Below are 16,969 nucleotides of genomic sequence, written 5' to 3' on the forward strand. Positions count from 1 at the left end.
CAAAAGGCTTTTGCTATACCCTCCTGCTAATTTAATTTTCTGCCTTTTCCTTGTTGATAGCCAGAACCAATTTGGAATACCTTTTTCATATTATTGAAAATCAGTGGGCAGTAATGTCATTAATGCTTTCAGGCCACTAATGTACAAGAGGTTATTACTTCAAAGTATAAAAGATGGTCGAAAATGAGTTGACCTTCCTAAATTAGGAAGTAAGTAGCAAAGGCCTGGAATTCAAAAGCTGTTTTCTGTTTCCCTGAAACTGTCCAATAAACTTATCTTTGATGACCACAGAACCAACATTTCTTTGGTTAACTTGACATGAGGGCCCATAAAATTGTATTCAGGCTCTACAGCAGCTTCTCTGCTCCCTGAAAGAATAGTATGATTCATACCCATTTCAATTTATATCTGTTTTGCATACACGAAGCAGACTTGTAGAAAAGACTGATTCATTATCATGTAAAATATAGCCATTAGTAGAAAATCTAGTAACCATATTCCCAGACATAACAAGATCAGACTCTCAGGCCTCTGGGCTGGAGTTGGGAAATGAGAGGTGCAGTGTTTCTGAAAAAAGAAAGTCTTCCTTCTGAAAGAGGTACTCACAGTGGTAAATTAAAGGAATTTTATAGCTCCTTAAAAAACGGAAGCCACAACAGGCCATTTGTTGAGTCTACCATCAAAGCAGAACATTCTATCCAATTGACCCTTAGTGTTAATACCAGTGTATACGTAAGTCTTAAAACTTGTATCTGTTTCTCTTTCAGAATCTTTTTTTTTTACGTTTACCAATTATTAAAAGATATGTTAAAGGATATGATAAAGGATACATATTAACAGCCAGATGAAAAGATATGTTAGGTGAGGTCTTTGAGAATCCTGCACCCAGGAGCTTTTCAGCTCAACCTGGAAGCTCCCCGTTCCCTCCATCATTGGGATTTTTTACTTAATTGGAGTATAGTTTATTTACAGTGTTGTGTTAGGTTCAGGTGTACAGCAAAGTGATTCAGTTATACATATATATATTCTTTTCCAGATTCTTTTCTGCTATAGGTTATTATGAGATACTGAATATAGTTCCCTGTGCTATACAGTAAGTCCTTGCTGTTTGTCTATTTTATATATAGCTGTCTTGTGGCTGGAAAATTTGATAGGAGCCGCTTGCCTCAAATGCCTATCACGGTAACAGTCGGTGCGTTGCCGTCATGCCTGCCAATCGGGTGCCACCACCAGGAAGGAACCGCTGGTTAATGACAGAAATGCAGAGTGTGAAGTACCATGGACCCCATAGCAAGGGGAGGAGACGGGAGGGCCGGATTCCAGGCAGTGATGATGAAATGGCCTCAGAGATGGGAAGAGGGGAAGATCCCCGGAAGAAAGCAGGCAAGTGGGAAGAACCTTCGAGTGCTTCTTCAAGGCTGGGCACTGCTCTAGGCACTGAGGATACAAGGCGAATGAAACAGATGAAGTCTCAGCCGACCTCCCTGTAGGTGAAGACTGATGAAAGACCAATTCACACTAGGGTATCAGACAGGGAGAGTAAATTAAAAAGGTAAAGGAGAAAGGAGTGACAGAGTGCTGTGAGGGATTCCTGAGCCATGGCTGCCTGGGGAAGCCCTTTTGGAGGAGGGAACACTTAGGTTCAGGTGGGAATGACAAGAAGGAACCATCCTCTATTCTTTCAACCTATAAAAACTGTCTTTGATGGGAAAAGGGTGTTAGATGGCAAATCGGAGAGCCGTGATCCAGTCTCATAATTCAGGGGTTTTCACCACTTTTCTATGTGTGTTTGAGGCACATTTTCAAATATAAGAATATTTATTAGATTATATAAAGGGATAAAAAAACAAAGCAATTTGAAATCAGTCAACAGTAATTCAATTCTGTGGCTCACAACAGTTCAGCTAACAGCGCCTCAGGTGTCTCTAAAAGCACGCCTCATCCCATGGTCACCATTTTGCTGCGATTCTGAGTTGCTATTTGCAGTCCACATCACACTCTTATACACCTGGGAGGCAAACTTGTCTCCAGTTAAAGTAAACAGAAGATCTTTGTTTAGCAGACACTCGAGAATACACTCAACTAAAAAGTAAACTTCCCTTGTCCTCTGCAAATGTACCTGTATTGCCTAACAATACCTGTAACATGTATATAACTACATGTATTCAAATGTGGAAAAATAAATTTTAGATACTAATATTGGACAGCACACCTTTGTGCTTCGGGGCATTTGCCGGGCAATGGCAGATGATCATGGTCATGAAATGGCAAACCTTGGTTTGCCACTTCTGAGTTTCTACATTTTCTGGCTGTCCCATAGGAAGTAGTACTCATTTTCACAGAATCCTCAACTTGTTGGTTCTTCCCCTACATGATGTTATAGGAAAAGTCTTGTTTATTTATTTTTCCCCACCATTTTGTGATTCTTCATAGTTAAAACCATCAGAGACAGCCATCAGAATAGCTTGCCCCAAGCCTGCAGAGATGAGTGAGGTACACCCAGAGGAGGAAGGGCCCCAACGCAATCCAGTGACAGCAAAATGAGGAGAAACTATGGTTGATCTCGGAAGCTCACCATTCAAAATTATCAAGTGGTAACTATTTGGATGTAGGGCCATCTAGTTGTGACGCAGGTCACTCCACTGATGACCAGGGTTGATCTGGTGAGCCAAGGGGCACCTCTAAAGGAACCAAATGCAGGGTCCACGAACATTTTCCTTTCCTAATCAGCTTCCTAGAGCGGTACATAATTAAATCATTTAAAAAGATAGAACAAAACGGTCGTATTAAAGAATATAAAGCCAAGCCTATGGGAGGAATGTTAAGAAGACTTTGAAGGATGCAGCTAAAGCTGTTTAGGAAACATAACAGATAACCTTAATATAATGGTTAGATTCCAAACAGCCAAGTCCCCTTCAAACAGCTGCTCTGGTGTGCCTCGCACACCAGGCAACTCAGCTTCCTGCTGAAGCCGAAATCTCAGCCCACAGCTCCAATAAGCCGCACTCAGAATCTTCTCATTTTTGCCAAGTAAGACATCCATTCATGAAATGAACAGCAGTGTTCCTGGGGCTTAATGGGAAACCCCTGAAACACTGACATGCCACCAGGTTGCTGCAATGTCTGCAGCTGTGAGGAAAAGGGAGGCAAGTGCGACAAGCAGTGAACAGCTGCCTCAGGGAACGGTGCTTATCCTTCCCTTCTAGTTCCTAGAGCCCTCCTCTGACGAGGCTCTCATCGCTGCTGCCCCGAGAGGGGAAACAGCTGCGACCCAAAGGGACAGTATCGTAGTGTCTCCTCCCAAACCTCTGGTGAGGGACTGGGGTCCCCAGGGAGCCACAGGCCTGGCCGGAGCCCCCAACTGCTCTCTGTAGCAGGTGCTGGAGATCCCAGATGCTAAACTCAAGGTGTGTCCTCGATGGCTCCGAAGTTTCTAAGGAAATTGTGACTCCTGGTAGCTGAGCTAATCGTCTGAAATCGTTTCTTTTCACAGAAAATCGTGGACCTTTAAAACTGGAAGAGGGACTTCCCTGGTGGCACAGTGGTTAAGACTCTGTGCTCCCAGTGCAGGGGGCCCGGGTTCGATTCCTGGTCAGGGAACTAGATCCCACATGCGTGCCGCAACTAAGAGTTCATGGGCCATGGCTGAGGAGCCCGAGTGCCGCAACTAAGGAGCCCACCTGCCGCAACTAAGACCCGGCACAACCAAACAAATAAATACATATTAAAAAAAAAAAAGTGGAAGGAACTTTGTTCTTCATGAAGAAATAATCCTCACTTCATCTGCCCCCTTTTTTGCTCTTTCATTTCCTCCCTCCCTCTTTTTTTTTAATATCAACTAGTTACTTTCAAAAGGAAAAAAAAAAGAGTCCTGATATACAGAAAACTATGGAAGTCAGATGAATGCCCGCCAATTTCACACACCCTCACTCACCTTTATTTAAATGAAAAAATCAAAATGATATAAACAAAAACAGGAGCTTTTGTGAGTTCAGAAACTCACCTTGGGTCACACAGAAGCCAGGAGTAAATAATGAAACTAGTGTCTAGATCATCTGACTCCCCAACCAAATTCTACCTTGCTAAGATCATACAGCTAATAGAAAATTGATATTTAAAATTCCAGATGGTGACATTCTAGCCATTAGATGCATTTTTAACCATTAGAAAAATCAGTTATGGTTGGGGAAACTACCTGAGACATATTTTCTTTAAGTTAAAAAATTCTAATAGTAATTTTCATATGTGAAAAACTTTTAAAAGAAAATAGAAAACACACACACATATATTGACAAAAAGTGAAAACTTTTAGAATGTATATATTCTGTACCATGAGGCAAAATTACAGTGTTATGATCAACAGGGCCAGCATAGCTTTTGAGAGTAAGTTGACAGATTCGGTATCAAGAAAGGAGCACTGCTGAAGCTTGGTTCCATCCAGTCTGATGCTATACAACTGACCCTTGAACAATGTGGGCCAGGGCTACCAACCCTCCATGCAGTCGAAAATCTGCGTATAATTAACAGTGGGCCCTCTGTAACCACAGTTGCTCTGTACCCAGAGTTCTGCTTCCATGGATTCAACCAACCACGGATCATTTAGTACATAGAATTTACTGTTGGAAAAAAACCATGTATAAGTGAACCTGCACAGTTCAAACCTGTGTTATTCAAGGGTCAACTGTACTTCATTTAGGTCCATTTGAAAGGTGGCCTGGAAAACAGAGGAATGAAACTTAACTACAGGCTGAAATTCTCCCTTTACATTTGGAAGCACAGCAAATGCACTTTCTCAAGCTTATGAAGTAACCCTCTAGCATCATTGATTTTTGAGTCTTACAGAAGCTCTTCGTATTAGGCCAGCATCACAGATTTACGCTGCCATAACTCCTGTAAGACATCATCTTGGCCTTATGAATAAATAAAACTATGCTCTAGGGAAACATTGATTTAAGAGGAAAAATCAATACCCATCTAGCATGTGATAGACCTGAGCTTTAAGGCTACTTATTCCCCCAAGTACAATATAATACTAAATGTAGAACCATACTTTTTGCTTCCTAAGTAAAAGGTGGGTGAAGGTGTATGAAATTGGCAGGCAAATACTTGCCTTCCACAGCCCTCAGTATATCAGGATTCCCCTTCCCCTTACAAAGTAGTTAGCTGATACTTCCAAAAGAAAAGAGGAAGGGAAAGAGAAAAAAGAGATGGACAAACCAATGATGGCGAAATCTTGGTAATCTGTGAACTTACGTAGTGAGTATATGAGAACTCACTGTATTATTCATTCTCTCATGCATGCAAAATTTTTCATAATAAGAATTTGAAAAGTATGTACACTTGCTTGGAGGAAACTCTAACTTGGAGGCTAATATCAACCAAGAAGCTGACAATGGTTCTTTTGGGGTAATGGCCTCATAGGGAAGCTTTTTTTTCTTCCTTGGGAATAGGGAAGCTTTTTTTCTTCCTTGGGAGTTCTGTATTTTCCAGCGTACTGTAGTGAATATGTATATTGCTTTTGTAATTCAGAAAATACAGTAAATGCAAGGCAGCATAGCAAAAAGAAAAATAAAGGATTAATTAGGTTGATTGCAAAGTATTTTGTTGACTACTGGCCTAGAGAGCGCTAAGATATACACCGTTACGCATATTTATATCAACTCTTTCTTACTGCCCTTGGACGTTTTTTCAGGGCACAGGCAGACTGCTATTAAAATTGACTTAAAAAATAAAGTGAACAGCGTACACGGAAATTAACCTCATCTTTGCGAGCCAAAGTTCATATGAGAGACAAAGTCATCATTTCCTCAGTTCTGCAATCACCTTACAACCTAAGTCTGTTTTCACAGCGGAGACAGCTGTTAAAAGTTCTGACAGGCCTGCGGTAGGTAACCCTCGATGTCAAAGCCACTCCAGAGAGCCAAGGCTTTTGCTTTCTTGCTCAGAATTGGTTGGAATTAAAAATGAATCCCATTATGTTTCCCTAGCTCTTCAAAATGCAGTTCATTGCTAATTGTGTTAACTGTGGCCTTGTTGCTTTGGATTAGGGCTTCTGTCCCAGCAGACGGTTATTGATGCTGTTCTCATTGCCTGTCTTTCTGATAAGTGGAAAGAACAACTCTGGAAATCTGAATCACCCTTCCAAGGGCACATGAGAAGCCTGAAAATGGGTTGGGGTAATGTAAATTTTGAATCCCCCATTCAAATGTCATACAGGTAACTACTATCATCACCCAAATTGAGGAGGATATTGACTAAATCTACTTCCTAGGTGGAAATGATACACAGTTATAAGTTCCAAAAATAGGTAGCCACCATTTTAGTACTGACAGCAGTAGAAGAGGGAAAGGGGCTGTAAATTGGTTCTGGCAGCTCCTCCTTAACGCATGGATACTAAAAGCAAAATAGACAAGCAAAACATTATTGTTGAGAAAAATGCTTGTACTTAGGGAATAAGCACACCATGAGATTACTTTTTACAAATACCATCTTCCTTTTTATTACAGGGTCAGAGATCCACTCACTTAAAGAAATCAGAGCATCCACTGTGTGTTCCTATGTGCAAGGCATCTATTAGATATTGTAAATATAAAAATAATAAGATCTGAATCTTACCCTCGAGCTTAGTGTCCATAGGAGGGAGGGTCAGATGTATAAGTGGAAAGTTAAATGCAGCATGATCAGAGATAACAACTGAAGAACCGTGGGAGCCCAGTACACATGGGGGAATCAGAGAGGGTTTCTCAGAGGAGATGGAAATTGAGGTGACCTTGAAGGATGTACTGGAATATATCAAGAAAAATTGAGCAAGGGCATTCTTGGAAGTCAGAAAAGCACGCGCAAAGGCATGGGTGCCTGAAAAAACACGATGTTGTTAGTACATCCCAAGAAATTCAGTCCTAATGAAGCATAAATGGCGAAGCAGGGGAAGGTAGGCAGTGCGCTGGAGGGGCGCACAGGGCTGATCGCGGAGGTCCACAGCAAAGTGTGTGGGTCTATTCTCAAGGTTACAAGGGCCCATAGAAGTCACTGCGTGGGAAATCACATTATAATCTGGGGAGCAGGGTACCTAGAGTGGAGACAGTCTGTTGGAAGAGAGCTCTACTAGTTAGCTCCAGCAACAGACTGGCACAGAGCTGATGAGGACCAAAACTAAGGGAGTGACATGGAGGACAGAGGAGAGGAAGATGGGAAAGATATTTACAATTAACATCTGTGACAGCCGGCAATTAATATTTGACCTCGCCTAGCACCAGTCACCCTTTGGGGAATTTCCTACGTTATCTTAAATCCAGAATCCAGTGTGAACTGAATGCAAAGGGTGAAGCAATGTCAGGATGGAGATTTCTGGCTTGAGTTACGATGTCAACAGTGGATGTCTTTAATTAAAATATTGATTCCAGGAGAAGGAATCAGTTGTGAGTAGAAGACAAGAGATGGGGATGGGGAAGAAAGTTTCACTGAAAACAGATTAATTTTGAGAGCCGCTTGGGGTATACAAATGAAGACAACTGAATGCTGGGGTCAGGGATGTGGCAGAGAGCAGACTGCAAATCCCAGGTGAAATTTCTTTTTAAAGGCAGAGAAATATCCTCATAGTAAGATTGAAGCAATCTGCCACATGCAAAAACAGCACATAATGCAATGCTTTCTAGAAACTTGAGAAGACTGTGTGATTCCACTACAGAAACATCTGAGCCCTATTCTGAAATACTGGGTTGGCCCAAAAGTTCGTTCGGGTTTTCCCATAATTTTCCGGAAGATGGTACGGGAAACCCGAACGAACTTTTGGGCCAAGCCAATATATAGATTCTTGAGTTAAATCTTAATGTCCCTTAACTAGAAAATGCTCTATATTTCAGGCCTACAAATAAAATGTGTGAGGCGAGCAGCTCTCGTGGAAATGGAAGTCCATTAGAGAAAACAGTGTTTAATCCCTGAGATTCGACAAGAATCGAGATTCTTGTCAAATGACGGGAGATCAGAGGAAGGCATTTTTGGAGCGTGGATAATCAAAGCTCTTAATGCACTGGCTCTTAAGTTGAAGTTAACTAACAAAAAGCAGGCTCTGCGGTTATATTTAGAAAGACCTCTGAGGGGAACCCAAATGACCCTGAAATAGCTCCTTACTCTTCTAAGAGGAAAGGCTTTCTCTGGCAAGAGAAAGAACTTCTCAACAAGTTAAAGGAAAGATTTGATTGAAAGACAGTGGCCTATTTTACAAGATGCCTTCTGTGAAGAGAATAGGCACATTCAGGCCAGATGTACTCCTTCCTTTCCGGTCCATAAGAGAAACTGGATAATGATGTATAAGGGACAGGGGTCAGTCGGGTCACAGTGCTTGAGGTTGGCAAATCTTTTAAATGGGTGGGCACAGAACTTCAAATTGTCCAGGATTTATTAGAAAAATGGATAACCATGTAGCAAATTAACTGCTAACATCAAATAAAGAATGTCTTTGTGTTAATTTGTCACTTGTTTAGGTTGGCTGATTTTTTTTTCTGGCTTCGGCTCTGTTCAAAGATGACCTAAAGTCATTAAAGAATTTTTATATAACTTTATTGTCAGCACTAAATGAGATTACTAATACCACTCATAACAATAATGGTAGAATGCAGCCTCATATATTTTTTGGTGGTGGTGGCGGTGACGTGAGCACTGTTTGGAATGGGAAACCCATCAGGCTACCCCATTAGAGTCTCCATTTCGAAGATGAGGAAAGAGCTTGAGGGAGGGCAGGCATTTTGCCTAACTTCACATAGGCATTACAAGGCAGAGCCAGACTCACCGCCCGTTACTGACCCTAGGGAAACAGCATCTTGTAGGAAGCATGGCCAGTGGCATCTCGGTGCCTATGGCAGAAGCCCCATGGTGCTAAATTCAAAACTGGATTAGCTAATACCCTTGAGATTTTTCAGCTTCAAAGCTGTGTGTCTGCAGTCCCACAGGTCAGAGTCCCCAGATATACCCTTGATGCCTGTAGAAAGTTAAACTGAAAGCAAGCATGGATGGACAATGTAGAATAAACCAGATAACTGAATACCTTGCAATCACTCTCTCCCAGCTCTGAAGTTGCACTCACTGGCTGAAACAAGAGAATGACCTCGTGCTTTCTGGAAAGGAAACACAAGAGGAAACAATTTCACAACTCTGAGCTGGATTAAAATTGCAGTCACTGAGGGTAAAATGATGATCTTTTCATTTACTTATAAAAGTTCTGAGCAATAAAGAAACTGAGAAATAATTATTTAATTAACCTTTAGTACGATAAAAAACAATGTGGAAAAACAAAGGTTAAAACTTGCTCTTCCAATATCCACAGACCTATATATTATTGCAAATCTTTTATCGATAGGAAAGTAAAAATGATGGCATTAATCACGTGTGCTCTCGGTGATTAATAATTATGCCCATGCTTTGTTTTTTACTCATTGCTTCATTCCACCTCTTCTCACAGACACTGAGGGTAACTATGGGCTAGCACCACACACCACAAACATGGACTCTGCCAGTATGCGAGGTACTTACAGATCAAAACAAAAACAAAAACGGTTGCATGCCTTAAGAAGATGACAGCCTTATCAGAACAAAGATGGCTGGAACAAAATTGCAAAGAATTCTTTGATAATTCTTATAATAGATTTTGTCATATTTATGTCTTCATCTTGAAACATGCTATATTTTTTGTTAGCATGGTATCCTATGGTTAAGATAAAACTATATCACTTACAAAGATCACTTCCTCCAAGAGGAAGTGTGATTCAAGTTTGAGAAATGTAACCTCAGATGGACTATTCTGTTTTTGTAGACTGCAGAATCTAAGAAGTCATCTTAAAGTATCCTAAGTGGAAGTAAAAAGCATTGGGAGTGAAAGAATGACCCAACAACTAGACTGAATGTTCTCAGAAAACATATCCACTGAGGTAAACCAATGCAAATTTTTTTCTTTTTGGTAAGTGCTTAAAAGAGAAAAGAAAGAGCTATTTCTTAGAAAGAAATGAAATGCAAAGCAATCCTAGAAAGACCAAAGGGAAATAGTAAGTTGACAACAAGCAAGGTGGTGGTCCCTCCATGACCTGCCATGTCAGACTCTCCAGAGGCCAGTAAGACAAGAGCTCCCTAGCCCCCAACCCACCTCATGGGGCCCCTGACCACGTGGTCTTAGTGCCTCCTGGCTAGAAGCTGCAAGAGAAACGTGCAGTAGAAGGTGAGGGAGAGTTACACATCAGGTTGGGAGGAAAAGGGTTAAGATCACATTTGCCAAGAGTCCTCTTTCAATGAAGAAAGGCAATGGAAATTCTCTCCTCTTTGCCCTTTTGTGGGAATCCTCCGTTCTGAGCTACTAAGCATGACATCTCAGGAGCACTGTGGGTTCTGGAAGGTTTCCACACCAGCCTGAAAACCCATTGTTTATGAAAACGGGACAATGCATTTCAAGCTCTAAACGACTGCAACTGAAACAAGTGTTTGGGAAAACTACCTGTTCCAAAGTGGAGAAATAACTATTTTGAGATAAATACTTGCTGAAAAACCTCTGTGTTATACAAAAGCAAGATGAAGAGGCCCAGTTCAGGAAACCAAGTTACCAATACATATGATACAGAGAGACACAAGTAATAATAAAAGTATGTACAGGCTGTGAATAGTGTACAGAAAAGAGCATGAGGGCCCGTACGTACAGCTCTCCACAGCTCTTGGGATAAAACTCAAGCCACTTGGCGTGGTTTGACCAGCTCCCACCCTGGTGTCTGCCAGCCTGCCAGAGTCATGTCTCATCATCTTCGCCTCCCATCTGGAGTTGGACTTCTCCATGCCTCTGCCACATTGTTTTGTTTTTTGTTTTTTTTTGCAGTACGCGGGCCTCTCACTGTTGTGGCCTCTCCTGTTGCGGAGCACAGGCTCCAGACGCGCAGGCTCAGCGGCCATGACTCACGGGCCCAGCCGCTCCGCAGCGTGTGGGATCTTCCCGGACCGGGGCACGAACCTGTGTCCCCTGCATCGGCAGGCGGACTCTCAACCGCTGCACCACCAGGGAAGCCCTGTTTTGTTTTTTAAGAGGCTAAACAACTAACATAGAAATGAGTATCTAATAAAGCACTTGTTTGTAAGTTGGAAACCATCCATAGTGTGCTTCTACCATAGGTGGGTCCACAAACTTCTCCCAAGCTGGGTCCTCAGCCTGTCACATCCTTCTCAATCTTCTTTTATTTAGAGTCCAGTGAAGAAACAAACTGTAAACACCAGTGTAAAGTACAGATCGCTGGCATCTGGGGCTGTATAGTTCTTTGTTTTGAGGAGTTAGCATTCCTCCGCTCTGTGATTGTGATAATCAAAAATGTCTCCAGACTTTGACAAATGTCCCATGAAGGGCCAAATCATTCCCCAGTTGAGAATCACTGGTCTTAAATAAATGATGACTTATTATAACATAATAATATTTATATCCTAACTTCCACATTATACAGAAACAACAGTTTGGGTGGGGACCATCAGAAACAGCGCAGATAGGGGAGGAGAGAGGGAGGAAAGCACACGTATTACGCACCTGCTGTATTCTTGGCTTTGCGTGGGGTTAGTCATCATTTTTTTTTGAATTTTTATTTATTTATTTTTGGCTGCGCTGGGTCTTCCTTGCTGCGCGTGGGCTTTCTCTAGTTGTGAAGAGCGGGGGCTACTCTTTGTCGCGGTGCGCAGGCTTCTCATTTCAGTGGCTTCTTGTTGTGGAGCACGGGCTCTAGGTGCCCGGGCTTCAGTAGTTGTGGCTCATGGGCTCTAGAGAGCAGCCTCAGTAGTTGAGGCGCACGGGCTTAGTTGCTCTGCAGCATATGGGATCTTCCCGGACCATGGATTGAACCCACGTCCCCTGCAATGGCAGGCGGATTCTTAACCACTGCGCCACCAGGGAAGCCCTAGTCATCTTATTTAATACTCACAGAACACCCTGTGCTTTCTCTTCCTAAATCAGAGCTTGCTTAAAACCCTGTGAGGCAATGATTTATGCTGACGATGTTATTAAAAGCAGAACTTTTCAGAATTAAATAAAAATATTTCTAGAACTTTACACAGACACTGAGATGCTTTCCTTTCACTTTCAGTGGACCGACCGCCTAACTTCCCAACCTCGGGAATAGCAGCACTATTCATTCTTAAGGTGGTACCTCCATTTGTGAGTTCATAGGCTATTTCTTCTACCAACCGAAAGCCATGTGGTTGTCCATAAGTGTAGACCCAAATGGAGTCACATGCGTGGTCAAAATAGCACCTTTCCTAAACTCCCAGGGAAGTAGGCATTTGGCCTGAGGAATTGTTGTTAAGTGCTAACAGGTTACAGCTCTTTGTCCGTGTCCCACATGAAGATAACAAGCACTGAAGAAGCCCAGAGCAGGTGGGTGGGTTAAATCCTGACTTAACTACTGACCTCCCTGAGAGCAATTAAAGAGGGAAAAAAGGGACAGGAATTCCTGGACAGAATTTGGTGTTAGTCATTTTCCCTCCTGATCCCCCAAGGGCCTGACAGGATCAACGATTTCTATTACATTCAGCACAGCCAGGTCCAAAAGGATCCCAAAACAGGTAGCTGTGTCCATTCAAATGGACCAGCGTGGCTTTATGAATACATATGTTGGTATGTAGTTTTTACTAATTGGCTTTTTCTGATTCTGTTCTAATTTAATCACATCTTCCACTCCAATATCTGTTCAAATATTTTATTTAAGGGGAGTCTTCATGTGCCGGCCACTATTCTAGGTGGTGTTTCAATACTGACAGAGACACACACAATTCCCAGTCCTCTGGTGCTTTCTGGTGCAGGTGGGAGACAATCCAGCCATCTGGCAAAACAGTTATAATAATCACTGAAGAAAACTGAAGCCAGTTTGGGGCTGGGTACTGCCCTGGGGTAGGCACTACTTTAAGCAGGGAGTTGGGAAAGACCTCGGGGGTAAAATACGGTTGAGCAGAGACCTCAAAGTGGTGGGGCTGGGTGGGGAGGTGGGAGGGGCCGGGAGGGGTGATGGGAGGGGCTGGGAGGGGAGGTGGGAGGGGCAAGTGAGGTTTGGTGGGGCTACCAAGACGCCAAATGTCGGCATTGGCACCCCTTGGAGAGTGGTGGGAAGGCAAGTCAGAGAGGGGCTGGTCACCCCAGGCCCCCATGTGACCATCTGGACTCCCTCGAACCTTGATCTTAAGCCGCAGCTGACCGGGGCCCCTCCCCTGGCCTCTCCACGGGGGGCTGCCCACCCAGGGGCGCCAGAGGAAGAGGGAGGGGCTGGACAGGCGCCTGTCAGCCGTCGCGAGGGTCCAGTGCTCCCGTGGCCGCTGCAGGGAAGGCCCGGGCCGTGGGCCCACACACAGACAATGTAAATCCAGTAGGAGAAACAGGAGAAAGTTCTTTTCTAAGTCATGATGCAAAGAAGAAACGTGGAAGCAAAGTTATTAGTGGAGATTCAGGGTGGGGAAGGAGGTAGTGGAGGTTTGATAGGAGAGCAGGGAGGAGGAAGAAGTCCTTCATGAGAGGAAAAGAGTAAATGGACAAGGAAGGAGCAGCCTGAGGGGCCCACGGAGATGAAATTGAGACCTACTAGCTCAGCGGTGTATGTTCCTTCAGCCACAGCACAGCACAGCTGAAGACATGGGTATGGGGGGGTGTAGAGTGATGAGTTATGCCCGTGAGTATAACAAGGAAAGAGAGAAAGTAGCAAAGAACCTGAAGGTGTGTGCAAAGGAGTGTTACAAAGAGAGATCATGGGATCTAAGCTGAGTAACTGGGAAAGGAGAAGCGGAGGGAGTGACAGATGGTGGAAATTAGCAGGATCAATGGATTGAAGGTGCTGGTGAAGTGCAAGAATGGCTGGAGTTGGGACTTCCCTGGTGGCACAGTGGTTAAGAATCCGCCCGCCAATGCAGGGGTCACGGGTTCGAGCCCTGGTCCGGGAAGATCCCACATGCCGCGGAGCAGCTAAGCCCGGGTGCCACAGCTACTGAGCCTGCACTCTAGAGCCCGCGAGCCACAACTACTGAAGCCCGCCCGACACAACTACTGAAACAGGCGCGCCTAGATCCCCTGCTCCGCAATAAGAGAAACCACCGCAATGAGGAGACCACGCACCGCAGAGAAGAGTAGCCCCCGCTCGCCGCAACTAGAGAAAGCCAGCGCGTAGCAACGGAGACCCAACGCAGCCAAACATAAATAAATACATAAAATTAAAAAAAAAAAATGAATGGCTGGAGTTAAGGTACAGGGGAGGGTGGAATAGAAAGAGGTGGTGACCAAAGAATGGGGTACTTGGAGAGGGAGTGGGTTAAACCCTTTGCTACTCGAAGTGTCGTCCCCGGACCAGCAGTATCAGCAACACCTGAGGACTTGCGTGAAACGCAGATTCTCAGACCTACTGAATCAGAGTTTACATTGTAACAGGTGACCCATGTGCACACTAAATTTGGGGAAGAACTGGCTTCCGTTTGAGCCACACTGGGTCAACCTCCACTTGCCCAGAAGCCACAGGCACTCTATAAAAAGGTGTTATTGAACAGGTTTCTGAGGTTAGGGACTTCCCTGGGGCTCTGCTTCCCGTCCTCCACTTTAAACGGCTCATTTTGGCTTCTTGGGTTTCCATTCAGCTGCCTCCTGCTCTCGCTGAGTCCTGCCTTGCAGCCTTACAATATGTAGTTGGCAGTCTTTGGATTCCATTTACCGATGGGGCCCCTTCGAGCGCCTCGCCCACATTCCCACCCTGCCTGTAGCGAATGGCCTCCCCCTCACTTCCTGAGACCAAGTTCCGGATACCCTGTCCCCTCTGCTCTCATTTGCCTTTGAGGGGGCAACCAGATTACTCAGTGCCCTCGACCTGACCTGCACAGTTCCCTGTACCCACAGAGATCTATTACTAGGCACTAATGCAAATACTATATATTGCCATTGTAGCTTCTTAAAGGTTTAGCTTCCTGCTCTGGTAATTACTCAGGGTTTTATGTCTTCTTTAATAGGAGAAGACTGCCTTCCCTCTCTACAGTTAATTTTACAAAACAAGGGAAACAGCAGCTGTATATGACATTACAGAATGCAAGATGAAGTTGAGCCTAATTAATGCAGGCTTTGTTTTAATAACAGCTTTATTCCTAATAAACAGAGTGTGACATTTTCATTAACCTAGATACAAACTCCCACACAAATACTCACTCATGAAATAATATGAAAATACTGAATTTAGAATCTTTTGCTCTTCTCGAAATTTCCAGACCCAAATGATTTTAGATGTTGTCACTTGTAATAGTTTTATGACTACTAAAAATTACTAGTTAAAAGTCTTACTATTTGCAGGTCCCATGCTGCACATTCCATACATCCTCATCTCAAGGGATGCTTGTGGGACTTCCGTGGGATCTGTACTATTGTCATGCTCGTTCTACAGGTGGGGAAACGGAGGCTTGGCAAGGTTAAGGGACACAGCCAGTGAGTGGCGGAGCCAAGTTTCAAACTCAAGGGTACCTGACTCCAAAGCGACGCCTCACTCATATCATTTTGGATGACACGTAGCTGTCACCTAAGAGTGTGGCCAGATATAGTTTCTTTGCACCTCTGCATCCCTAAGCATATACATAGTCACTACTAAGTATTATATTAGTCGAGTCAAGAAACTATAAACCAAGGGTCTCTAATCCCACTATTGCTAAATATTTGACACAGACATCCTTGGTTAGATGTGATCATTTTCCAGCTGTGTGATAATTCTTTCAGCTGTTTCTCAGCTAGAAGAAATCAATGAACAGAGTCAATCTGGGACCACTCTGCTAAACTGTGATGTTATGACAAACCTGCTTATCACCGTGGGGAGCTGAATGCAATCTCCAGTGGGTGGGTCGCCCACCGGGAACAGAATTTGTTCTGCCGTCAGGAGAAAGTGCTCGCAATGGCCACTTGTCGGATCGCTTCCTCCACCAAGGCAGCTGAGACCTCGGGTGAGTTTAGCAAGTGTACAGAAGAAATGGAATGGAGTCCAAACCTTCCTATGTGAGTTAATTACCATGAGACTCTGGAAACACCATCTTCCTTCCCTGTATCACTTAACCTTATCCACGATTCAGGGATAACAATGTCTGGCCCTGCCTCCTCTGCTTCCCAAGGATGGTGTTAAGATGACGTGACGGGCTCAAGACCCTTGGGTAGAAAGAGCTGAGGCTAATGAACCTGTGTCCACACACTCAGCACTAAGCAACCCCAAATCAGGCCAAGACACATGCACATGGTAATCAGGGCTAGGCATGTGGGGTTCATAAAATATTTCTTTTGACGTTAGTGAAGCCAAAATAAAACAACAACAATAACAACAAAAGAAGCCTCAGAAACAGACCCTCCCCTTCTCCAGTCCCCATCTGTAAAACAGAAACAGAAACTCCTTGTCTTTCAGTAAAAATTACAGGGCAAACTTTTTAGTTTCCCAGATTTTAAAAAGGAACAAAAGCTTTAAGAAAATAAACATCCTAAGGCCCATGCTACCTAACCTTTTTATTTTAATATGTTTTATATATAGATGAATATTTATCACTCCAGATTTACTACTGCCTCAATATTACTGTCTCTCTGCATATTTCTCCAGCTGTCTTAGGTTGTCAAGTCTGATAAGGCAGGGGCCAAATCGAGTTGGTTCTTTTTGTAAAGCATGTGAAACTGTCATGCATAATTAGGCACTTAAAGGGTTTTTGATGAAGCTGATTATGAAGAATGAGAACAGTTAATACCACAGTAGGCATGTTTCCTGAAACCTTCCTGTCTTTCTGAAATGTCAGAAGATCACACGCTCGCAGACGTGCAGAGCTCATGGAAGCCTGGGCTGAGAGATCATGCAGAGCGAGCTGAACACCATGTGTTCTGTGGCCAAGCAGCAGCCACAGCAGAAGCTGCGCCCGGAAGCTCATCTGAAAGGCAAACCTCGGGCCCCACCCCAGACCTAGTAAATCAGAAGGTGAAACT

General features: G+C 43.7%; 1 protein-coding gene across 4 annotated transcripts in view; it reads right to left on the minus strand.

The window, feature by feature from the left end:
- PAG1 (phosphoprotein membrane anchor with glycosphingolipid microdomains 1) overlaps positions 1 to 16,969 on the minus strand; it is a 143,362-nt gene that overhangs the window by 88,281 nt on the left and 38,112 nt on the right. For 3 of the 4 annotated variants that reach the window (XM_033439841.2, XM_033439840.2, XM_033439837.2), the window contains exon 2: positions 9,044 to 9,113. The exons of the other annotated variant lie outside the window; for it this stretch is intronic. The gene's annotated coding sequence lies outside the window, so the exon portion shown is untranslated. The remainder of the gene's footprint in view (positions 1 to 9,043; positions 9,114 to 16,969) is intronic. 4 annotated transcript variants of the gene reach the window in all.

Source organism: Orcinus orca, chromosome 17 (assembly GCF_937001465.1).
Source record: "Orcinus orca chromosome 17, mOrcOrc1.1, whole genome shotgun sequence".
NCBI classification, from domain to species: domain Eukaryota; kingdom Metazoa; phylum Chordata; class Mammalia; order Artiodactyla; family Delphinidae; genus Orcinus; species Orcinus orca.